A 10,765-nucleotide genomic window follows, 5' to 3' on the forward strand; every position below is an offset into this window, starting at 1 on the left:
ATTTTTACATATCTAGAGATTATGGTTCGATTTTTAAGCACAGACGTCTATGTATAGACCAATCTTGAAGAAAATAATGGCACAAACATATGTAGGTCATTCAAAAACAATTGTCAAGTCCTGGCTAGGAATTATTAGCACGAACACTAACCCTAGTCGGATTACTAGCAGAAATCATTTGCACAGATGAAACAACTAATCACTTATCACTTGTACCATTCAAACAATCAATACACTACACGGATCTAACAAAACTTACTCAGATTTCATGGATTGGGAGAACATAACCATAGGATTTCTATTCCAAAAAGAGGGAGGCAGGAGTAACCAGAGAAACCCTATGATCTATTTGACACATAAATGGGTATAGATGACTAACCAGCTGTCTGTCAGAGTCGGAGTAGTCGCCGGAGTGGTCGCCGGAGTCATCGCTGGAGTGGTCGTCGGAGTTGGTGTGGAACTCCGCCTCCGATTGTGGAAGCTCGACGCCGTCGATGATGTCAGAGTGCAGCGATAACTTGCTGGAGGTGACGGCAACCTCTGTCTCCATCTCCACGTCGTGCTCTGGTGCTTTAGCAGCCCCGGCGTCGCCACTCCCTCCGATGGGGCACTTCGGCGGCATCCTCATACTCTGATGGCTTTGAGGACTGGGAGCGGCATCGAGGATGCAAGGAGAGAGAGAGGATTGTATGTGTGGCGAGGATGGGCGGTGCGGCCGCTCGGGCGCACCATTAATATGGAGTAGTGGTAGTTGTGGGAGAGAGGCGGGCAGCGGTCAAACCGATGGCTCGCCTCCCGGTGAGCCTGCACACTGGACTGCTGGCATGCCTACCAAAGCTTCACACAGCTACTCACACGCCTCCCGGAGACACTGCGCAGCGAGCACGCCTCCATCAATTCACACACCTGCACGCACGCCTCCACGTCTGCCTGCGCGGCGGACTACTCGCATGCGTCCCATCAACTCACACCTGCTCACACGGCACACGGGTCGCGCGGCGACACGTATATTGTTTTTCTATTTGGATTATTAATGCTACTGCTTTATTGCTTAACCAAAGCATGGCACGTATCCATTGTTGGTCTAACGCTCACGGTTCGAATAAATAATCCGTTTGGGAGATGGTTCCCAATTATTAATAATTTGCCGTCTGTAATTAGATAAAGATTACATCAAAACTGGTCTCAAATTTGACCCCAAAAAAGTACAATGCCACTTTGTATTGATGTCCATATGACAACACGATAAGTTTCATGAACTTCAAATAAGCTTTGGATGTACTAGAATTTAAAAATCAAGATTCTCAATGTTTGAAATTTGTTGCACGGGGAGTAAACATGCACCCAGTAAGACACATGTGTTTTTGCAATCCATTTAGGTGCACTGTCACGTGTGCATGTAGCTCAAATTTGATTTTTGCACATTATACCCGTAAAAAATCAATCAATTAATGTACTAAAACGTCTTAATGAACTCTGATTTTTTTTAAATTAAAACGTCCCTCCTTTGGTAACATATATGTTCACCGCGGGATGATTAATTTAACATGCATCATAGTTGCGGTGGATTTGTGGTGTGTGTGTGGCTGTGTGCGTCTGGGGGTGGCGGGTGGCTCGCAGTACACTATGAGTTGTGAGCCACCGTGTGGGTTGGCCATTTTGTTAGGCAGGCCGGTGCCACATCAAAGTCGTGAAATCATTATTTAAAACATTACACAACCCTTTCGTACAGACATGTTTTGGCCACATGCAGTCGATGGTTGTCCTACACGACACTCGATACTCACGTGTGACGCTTTTTGTGGGCCTGGGAAGTCGTCTTCCATCACTTTGACGAACAGCCGGCAGTGAGGTTAATTTGACCAGCAATGTAGAATCTTTTTTGTTTGTGTTATGGTGGTATATAGTACGCGTCGAAGAGGTGTGAGGGGACTAGCATATATACTATACGTGTGCGTCCGTGAACAAGCACACTTCACTCAGTGTTGGGACTTTTTGGTTTCCGAGGCACGTGCCACATCAAAATTATGAAATTGGCTATTCAAACATCACACAACACCTTTTTGGGCCACATGCATATCCTAGCTAGGACACTCACGTGTGACGCCTCCATCTATGGGCCCACGAGGCCATCGTCGATGCATGCATGCATCACTTTGACCTACATCGGGAGAGGTTAATTAATTTCACCATCGATGAGAATTCTTTTCGGTTGTACATATATTACGGTAGGAGCATATAGTATGCGGTGAAGAGGGGGGAAGGGGACCATCATATGTAGTACGCATGATGAACCTTGATCTATGTGGGTGCATGGTTTACGGTTTTTGAGGCATGTGGCACATCAAAGTTGTGCATTTTGGGTATTCAACATATATATGTTTGGCCCGCATGCAAAGCGGTGGTGGTTGTCCTCTCGCACCCACTTAAGCGGTTATCAACGATATCGATGCCTTCCATCTGTGGGCCCGCTTGGTCCATCACTACTTTTTGCCTAACAACAAGAGAGGTTAATTTGACTTAGGAGGGGATTGTTATTTTTGCTCTGGGATGACATGCATGATACAGTTTGAGCACACACACATGCATGTGCACGCATGAATCCCTCCCATCGAGTCGAATGGCTAGTACAACGACACATCATGAACCAATCTCGCTTTGTGTGGGGAGCTAGTGTAGGATTTTTTATGCATGCGCCACATCAATGTTGTGTATTCAAACATGCATGCACGCATCACCTCCATACATATGCATGTAGTGGTTGCCTTCGAACGGTACACTCCCTCGCGTGGTTATCGACGAAAAGCCTATATATTCATGGGCCCGCGTGGACATCCATGATCACCTTGACCAACAACAAGATAGGTTACCATGGCGGATTCTTCATTTGGTTTGTGTTATCGTAATATAGGTCATGGTGAGATTCAGACCTTAAGTTTGAGCGCATATACTATGCACGCATGCATGCATGAATCCCCGTCGTTGGCTTGAAGTGTGGTGTAAGATACATATGCATCGTCAACCTAACCCTCACTTAGTGTGGGGATTTCTAGTTCGAAATCACGGTGCCACATCAAAGTTGTTCCATTGTTACTCAAAAACACACCTCTCCATACATATGTTTGGGCCACACGCATGCAATGGTTGTCTTTGGGGACTAGCTACTTGCGTGATTATTGGCGAGCTAGCCCATCTCCGGGGTCGCATGGACGGCCATCACTTTGACCAACAACAAGAGAGAGGTTGTACGACCAAGGTGGATTATTCTTGGTCCGTTTTATGATCCATCTTGGTGAGATATGCCTCTCTGGCCCGCTGACTAAAAGTGTGTGGGGGTTGCTACTTCACACTTTGCTAGGTGAACCTCGGTTGGCGGGGGCATGAATTCATAGCTTAGGATTCCCTTCGTGGCAACACGAGGGGGGCTGCTAGCTACTTCGCACTTTGCTAGGTGAACCTCGATTGGAGGGAGGGGCATGCATTCGTAGCTTAGGATTCCCTTCATGCCGACATGAGCGGAGCTGCTAGATACTTCGCACTTTGCTAGGTGAACCTCGGTTGGTGGGAGGGGGCATGCATTCATAGCTTAGGATTCCCTTCGTGCCGACACAAGGGGGGTCTGCTAGCTACTTTGCACTTTGCTAGGTGAACCTCTGTTGGGGGCATGCATTCATAGCTTAGGATTCCCTTCATGCCGACACGAGGGAGGGGGGCTGCTAGCTACTTCGCACTTTGCTAGGTGAACCTCAGTTGGGGGGCATGCATTCATAGCTTAGGATTCCCTTCGCGCTGACACGAGGGAGGGGGCTGCTAGCTACTTCGCAATTTGCTAGGGTGAACCTCAGTTGGGGGCATGCATTCATACCTTAGGATTCCCTTCGTGCCGACACGAGGGAGGGGGCTGCTAGCTACTTCCCACTTTGCTAGGGTGAACCTCGATTGGGGGGCATGCATTCATAGCTTAGGATCCCTTCGTGCCGACATGAGGGAGGGGGGTTGCTAGCTACTTCGCACTTTGCTAGGTGAATGAACCTCGGTTGGGGGCATGCATTCATAGCTTAGGATTCCCTGCGTGCCGACATGAGGGAGGAGGGGGCTGCTAGCTACTTCGCACTTTGCTAGGTGAACCTTGATTGGGGGGGCATGCATTCATAGCTTAGGATTCCCTTCGTGCCAACACGAGGGGGTGGGGGCAAGCAATACCGTGCACTTTGTGAAAGAGGTGTCACATCGAATTTGCATTTGGTATTTGAAAATCAAACCACCCTTTTGATACATAAATTTGGTCCACATGCAAGTGTGTTCGTGTTCTGACCCTCTACTGCGTCATTTATCGTCAAATTTATGAACATTAGACAAGTCGGATGACGCAACAGACACAGTTCACTCAAACTAACCATGTGCCACGCGGGTGCCCCTGTTACGCACACATCTGCACCGTACATTGGGCTCCACAAGGCTCCCCCTCTCAAAAATATATGCCTGCCTCGAGGGTTTTTCTGTTTCATAACACACGGTTGTTATATCCGGACCATGTGCGATGTTTCTTGTTCCCAATCCCGCCTACATCCCTAGAAAATATCTACCCGCCTCGAGGGTTTTTCCATTTCATAACACACGGTTGTTATCTCCGGACCATGTGTGATGTTTCTTGTTCCCAATCCCGCCTGCATCCCTAGAAAATATATGCCCGCGTCGAGGGTTTTTCTGTTTCATAACACACGGTTGATATCTCCGGACCGTGTGCGATGCACTATCATCAAAATTTTCAATAGCCCGGCATTTCACTCCCGCGTTTGACTCCCGTGTAGTAAAATTTTCAGTACCAACGTCAGTTCCTCAAACACCCCGCCCCCCTCCACACACACACACACACACAACACACACACACACACACCAAAACCTCCTCGGGCGTGCGCACACACACACACACACCGTCCCTCGCTCGAAACCCTAGCAAGGTCCCCACCGCCGCTGCAAGGCCTCCATTGTCAACATCTGCCGGTTTGCCCATGCAGCTTACCCACTGATCTCCATACCCAGGCCGCCCTGAGTTTCTTAAATGACGCCTGCCAAACGCCCCCTTTCTCGCAGATCCCCATACTCATCCCCCACTCCATAGCGTCACAGCCTAAGCCCGGCTACGCTTCCTGTGGAGCTCGAGGATCGACTAGCCCAAAAGAGGTGTATAATGGTCTCTTCGCCCGACGTCACCGAGGAAGCTGATGACCATTACTGGTGGCAGGCCCTCAAGCAGCGGGCTAGAGTATGCGGGCATGTCTCAGCCGCCGGCTACGACATCCAGGTCATCGACAACGACGGCCTGCGGCGGGCTATGTCACAGGTTAAGTGGCCCACCCCCAACCCCTCGGGTTCAACCGCCGTCGATCTCATCCATGGCCCCGCCGCTGATCTCCTCTGGCTCACTGACAACAATTTGCCATTCTTCATCATCATCGAGCCCCTTTTGTCATTTCTGAAGGACACGTTCTGAGACGCTGGCTTGGGATCCACAGCTTCCAAGTCAGACCTCATCGACGACGACCACGGGGAAGGCACCCTCTCTGGCTCTTCCAAGGGGAAAGAGCCCAGTTTCTCTTCCAAGGGGAAAGCGCCCGTCTGCGACATCGGGGAGGGTACCCTACAGCCGTGCTCTTCTAAGGGGAAGGAGCCCATCTGCGACAACATGGAGCGCATCCAGGGTCCGTGCTCTTCCCACGGGAACGAGCCCAACTGTGACAAGTGAGAAAACCCATGATTTGTTTTGTCGTGCCTCTTCACAGGGGGAAACCCATGATTTATTTTGTCGAGTCCCTTTTATAGTGTAGTGAGAATATGTCCAGTTTTAATTGCTATATCTGGTTGTTTGCAGTATGCCTTGTTTATTTCAGTTGTTCACAATGTGGTGCTCTATATGTGCAATTATTTACTGTTACATTTCATCAATCCAGTTTTAAACATACCGATAGGAATGCATATATTTGCTTGTTGTTAAGCCTGTTATAGCAAGCATATGCCTCTTTTAAAGTTTTTTTATTGTTCGGTTGTTTGTAGTTAGCATATGTCCAGTTTCAAATGCTATCTTTGGTTGTTCGTAGTATGCCTTGTTTATTCCAGTTATTCACAACATGATGTTCTATATGTGCAGGTATGAACTGTGCAGTTCAATTTCATCAGTACCAGTTTCAACAATACCACTATGAATGACTACATTTGGTTGCTGCATCTTGTAGTTAACATGTCTTTCCATTTTTATTTAACAATACCCAGTGTACTTAGACCGGCACAGTACCTGTTTGAATGACTATGTTTGATTGTTGTTAAATGTTAGGCCTGTTGCAGTTAGCACACCTTTCCACTTGTTTTCCTTTACTAGCGTGCTTAAACCTACACACTGAAGCTATCTTTTGGAGATTATTTTGTCTGCCATGGATAATTTTGGTTGATGTTTAGCCTGTTGTGCTTAACGTGCTTCTCGATGTACATACACAGGACAATTTTGGGAATGATTGTTGTTTTCCATCGAGGTTAGTTTCATCCCATGGCTTATATCTGCTCACTGTTCAGGATATCGGTAGCTGGTACCATATAGGTCGGCGACTGATAAGGGACTAATCGATGAATCATACTTTTAACTGAATATATCTGCAACCCATTTATCGTTAGGTTAACTAGGGCCATATGTAATATATCTGAGGCTACATAGCAACATGCACTGTACTTGATGTCTAAATATGCAATCCTAGGCTACATAGCAACAAGGAAGAGTGTTACATTAATGTTCTAATGATGTCTAGATATCTGCAACCCTGTTTGGATACTCAACTTAGCTAGAGGTTAGAGTTAGTTTCTAGCCCATGACTAACCCTGAACTAACTCCATGCAAAGAGTTGTTTGGATGGCAGGGGTAGATTGACAATAAATGCACTTGGAGAACTAGCTCCAATTAGCACCTCTTGGGTTGGATAGTTTTTTTGGGTGGGTTATAGATGCAACTAGCTCAAACTAGCCCTCATGTTTAGATATACTTTAGGGCTATTTGAGCCCAAACTAGATCAAACTAACTATAACCCATGGATACTGCAGCTGATAATTTGTAAGAATGCACTAAACTCCTTCCGGCCCATAATATAATATGTTAATTATTCATCTAATATGTGAGTATATTGGATGTTATAAGATACTCCCTCCGTTCCTAAATATTTGTCTTTTTAGAGATTTCAAATGGACTACCACATACGGATGTATATAGACATATTATAAAAGAGTGGTGTACTACATCATTGTGCAATTGTTGTTTAGCTTCTAATATTAACTTGGTGCTTTTAGATACATATGTCATTGGTAAAGATCCGCGCTTCGACCCTTTCTGCGTATGAGGCAATGAGATATCGATGAACCAACATCAAGTGAGGAAGCTAATAAATATTGTTAGTAAAATGGGTCCAAAGATGGCAATTAAACTATTTGTTTACACTTTATCCAAGACAACAGCGAACTGCGGGGTGGTAAGTAAGAACTCTGCAGCCTTCTTTTTACTGCCCATAATGAGTCGTGTTAGATGACAATGTCTGAATCTTTTTCCTTTGCAGTGGTTGCCAAAGCAGTTTACTCAAGATTACCTCTCAAACTACATGATTGGTGGGCATGCAAAGGTTAAAGTATTTCTACCAGAACATGATGATTATCTAGATATTTTAATGAAGACCATGAAGGATGGGCGGTCGGCCATCACAAGGGGTTGTACTAGAGTCGCGTGTGCCTTCTACATGGAGGAGTGCATAATTCGAGACGGTTCACAAAGAGGAAACGTGTGCAAGCATGCACAAAGTTGCCGTTTGCAAAGCGTGTGTGATGTCAGACAATATCACAAACGGTGCTGGCAAACTAAATGTTTGTGTTAGTTGCCTTATCGTACACGATTCGCAACCATGAACTATTTTGGATGAAGTATGCATCATAAATGTTGCACTATAGAATAGCGTGTGCGATAGTTGTTGTGTACGACGATGTTACGACGGTCCGACGTTTCGTAATCCTGTCCGACACTCGCACGACGATTAGGTAATCTTCTTAACAGTGAACCGTTTGTGATGGGCCGCGCATCATACACGTTCTATAATAGTGAACCGTTTGTGATGGGCCGCACATCGTAAACGTAGCACCACAGAATACCGACTGCGATGGCAATGCGAGTAGAAACGAGTAGGAGTATTGTAGGGGCCCTGTCCCCAACAGTTTCTGGGTCGTGTGGGAAGGACCCCCCCTATCGCCCACACTCACTTGGCGACGATTCTAAATTTTGTCGCGGAAAGGGGTTAAAAACCGTTTGTATAGCACCGACACGCACCAGCGACAATAATGAACAAATAACTATGATTTCTCCATTTCCAAATCCACTCCCCACTAATTTCTCTCTGGTATATAAAATAACGGCAAGAAACGGCCCCCAATTCTCATCCAACCCATAAATCGCGCCTCAACTGAAAAATCATTAAATCCCAGAATTTCGGGATCCTCCTATAACCAGTAGAGATCAACACCGAAACCCCTTTCCTTCCTATCTCCTTTTCCTCTTTAATTCTTTCCCTATACTTTACAGGCGATAGAATCCGCTCTCCTGGACATGAGGGATCCGACACTCCCCTTCCAGAATTATATGCAAGCTCACCTGAAGATCCGCCAAAGATTTCCTCCGACCTCCTCTTCAATCTTTCCAGGCAACTCCCCCGCCCCATGGCAGTCCGAAGGATTTGCCTCGATCTCGCCCTAATTTCTCTCCACTCCTGTGCGTTGAAGATGCCTTCGATGAGGCCCCACCCTCTCCTCCCTCCACCGCAGATATCGCCGGCGACACCTCCGCCATTCACTCCCACTGGGACTCCGTCGCCACCAGATCGTCTAGGTGCTCGCGAGAGCTCTTCTCTCTCTTTTTTTGTCCAACCCACCATTAGCTAACTTGGAACCAGTCATTCTAGTTGTGGGTGGGCACAGTCGCCCACCACTAGTAAGTTAGTGCCAATGGCGGGTGCAGTTTGTGGCCCCCCAGCATATCTGTCCAAATTACTAATGGTGGTATCCACAGCATGCCCACCACTAGTATTACTCCACCTATAAGCACTTTCCCGATAGTGTTTTTGTATAGGATCTGTCTTTGCCATAGTATGCACTTGAGATATTGCACGCATTTCAGACCTAACTGTGTGTGATGAGGGTGTTAGTAGGCATGTTCTTCATTAGTGTGAAGCATTGATATTCATGCCTTGATCTCTCTTCCTCTACAAGTGTGGATCCACTAACTTAAGGAGAGTATGGCAACTCCCTACCTTTGGGCTCCGCCAACTCCACGGGTGGAGCTGGGCCGAATGGGGTAAGTTTGTGGAGTTGGGAAATCCAAAATCCAAGAAAATCGACGGGCATGGATTTTCCACAATTACCCATGTTGCCACCACCTAGTGACCTCCCAATGTATCGATTTGAGCCTCTCTCTCTCTCTCATTCCCATCTGAACCCTACTGTAGCCATGGGTCATGCCCCTACTTCACAGTCGCCATGCTGCCCGTGGGCATGTCCGTCTCAACCAGCAATGTCCTCCTCATCCCTCCTAGTCATAACCCCTGTCCAACTCATCAATCCCTCCAACCCTAGTGCCGCTATGGGATGCACACCGACCTCCTTCGCTAAACAGCCTTTACATCATGCGGCCACCCATCATCTTTGAATTGGGTCTCTTCCTAGCCTTCCTTCCCTTTGAGTTGGGCCAAATCCCGTGTCATATGGGATGTAAGCACGTTGGCTAGTGACGTGATTTCTGGAGAAGTTGCGCCTAACGGATTTCACATGTGCCCGTCTATTTCTCACATATTAGGAGGGATACGCCAGCTTCGCCTGCTGGCTCCTTGTAAATGGGTGAGGCCCGGCCCGGGATAGGATAGTCAATAGCGCCGTATATGCATGTACGTTTTCTTTTCTTTTTTCCACCTTTTGTTTTAATTGTCCATTTTTATCAATGTTTTATAAAATATTAGTGTATTTGGGGGGCAAATATGTGGATAAGTTTTTAAAAAATTGTCCACACGTTTAAATAAAGTGCAAAACATTGTCTCTGCAGCTTTTATAAGAAGTCCATGCCGATCAAAAAAATGCTCGTGACACCTTAGAAAATTACTTGCTTACAATTACGTTCATAACATTAAAAACAACGGTACTGAAACGTATAAATTTGTTCGTTTAATTCTTAGGAATATTTATTTGGTCCAAAGAATGTTCATGATATTTTTATAATGTTTACATGTTTAGTAAATATTGATAAAAAATGTAAAATAGTGTTCACATAATTTTGAAGAAATATTCATGTCATTGTAAAAATGTTCACTCATTTTCTTCCAAAAAACATGAATTTTTTCCTAAAGGGGAAAAGAAACAGAAATATAAAAAGGAAAACAGGAGAAAATAATTAAATGAAAAGTCAAATGGGATAAATACACTAAAACCGGGTGGAATGAAGAAAAACAGAAAAGGAAGAAAGAAAAAAGGGAAGAAAACCCACGCATACAAAAAACTGGGCGAAAAAACCATTTTCTGCACTGAAACCACAGAGTTAATCTGTGGGGCGGGCAGGAGATCTCCTCGGGTGGAAAGTGTCTTGCGAATTGGAAGTTTTATGTCGGCCAACTGATTTCAGCGACCTCATGGTCTAAATGAAACAAGTTGTGGCTTGGTCTTGAACTCTCGGTGGATCCTAGGTAAGGATCATGTTCAATGT

The sequence above is a fragment of the Triticum aestivum genome, chromosome 4A (assembly GCF_018294505.1).
Source record: "Triticum aestivum cultivar Chinese Spring chromosome 4A, IWGSC CS RefSeq v2.1, whole genome shotgun sequence".
NCBI classification, from domain to species: domain Eukaryota; kingdom Viridiplantae; phylum Streptophyta; class Magnoliopsida; order Poales; family Poaceae; genus Triticum; species Triticum aestivum.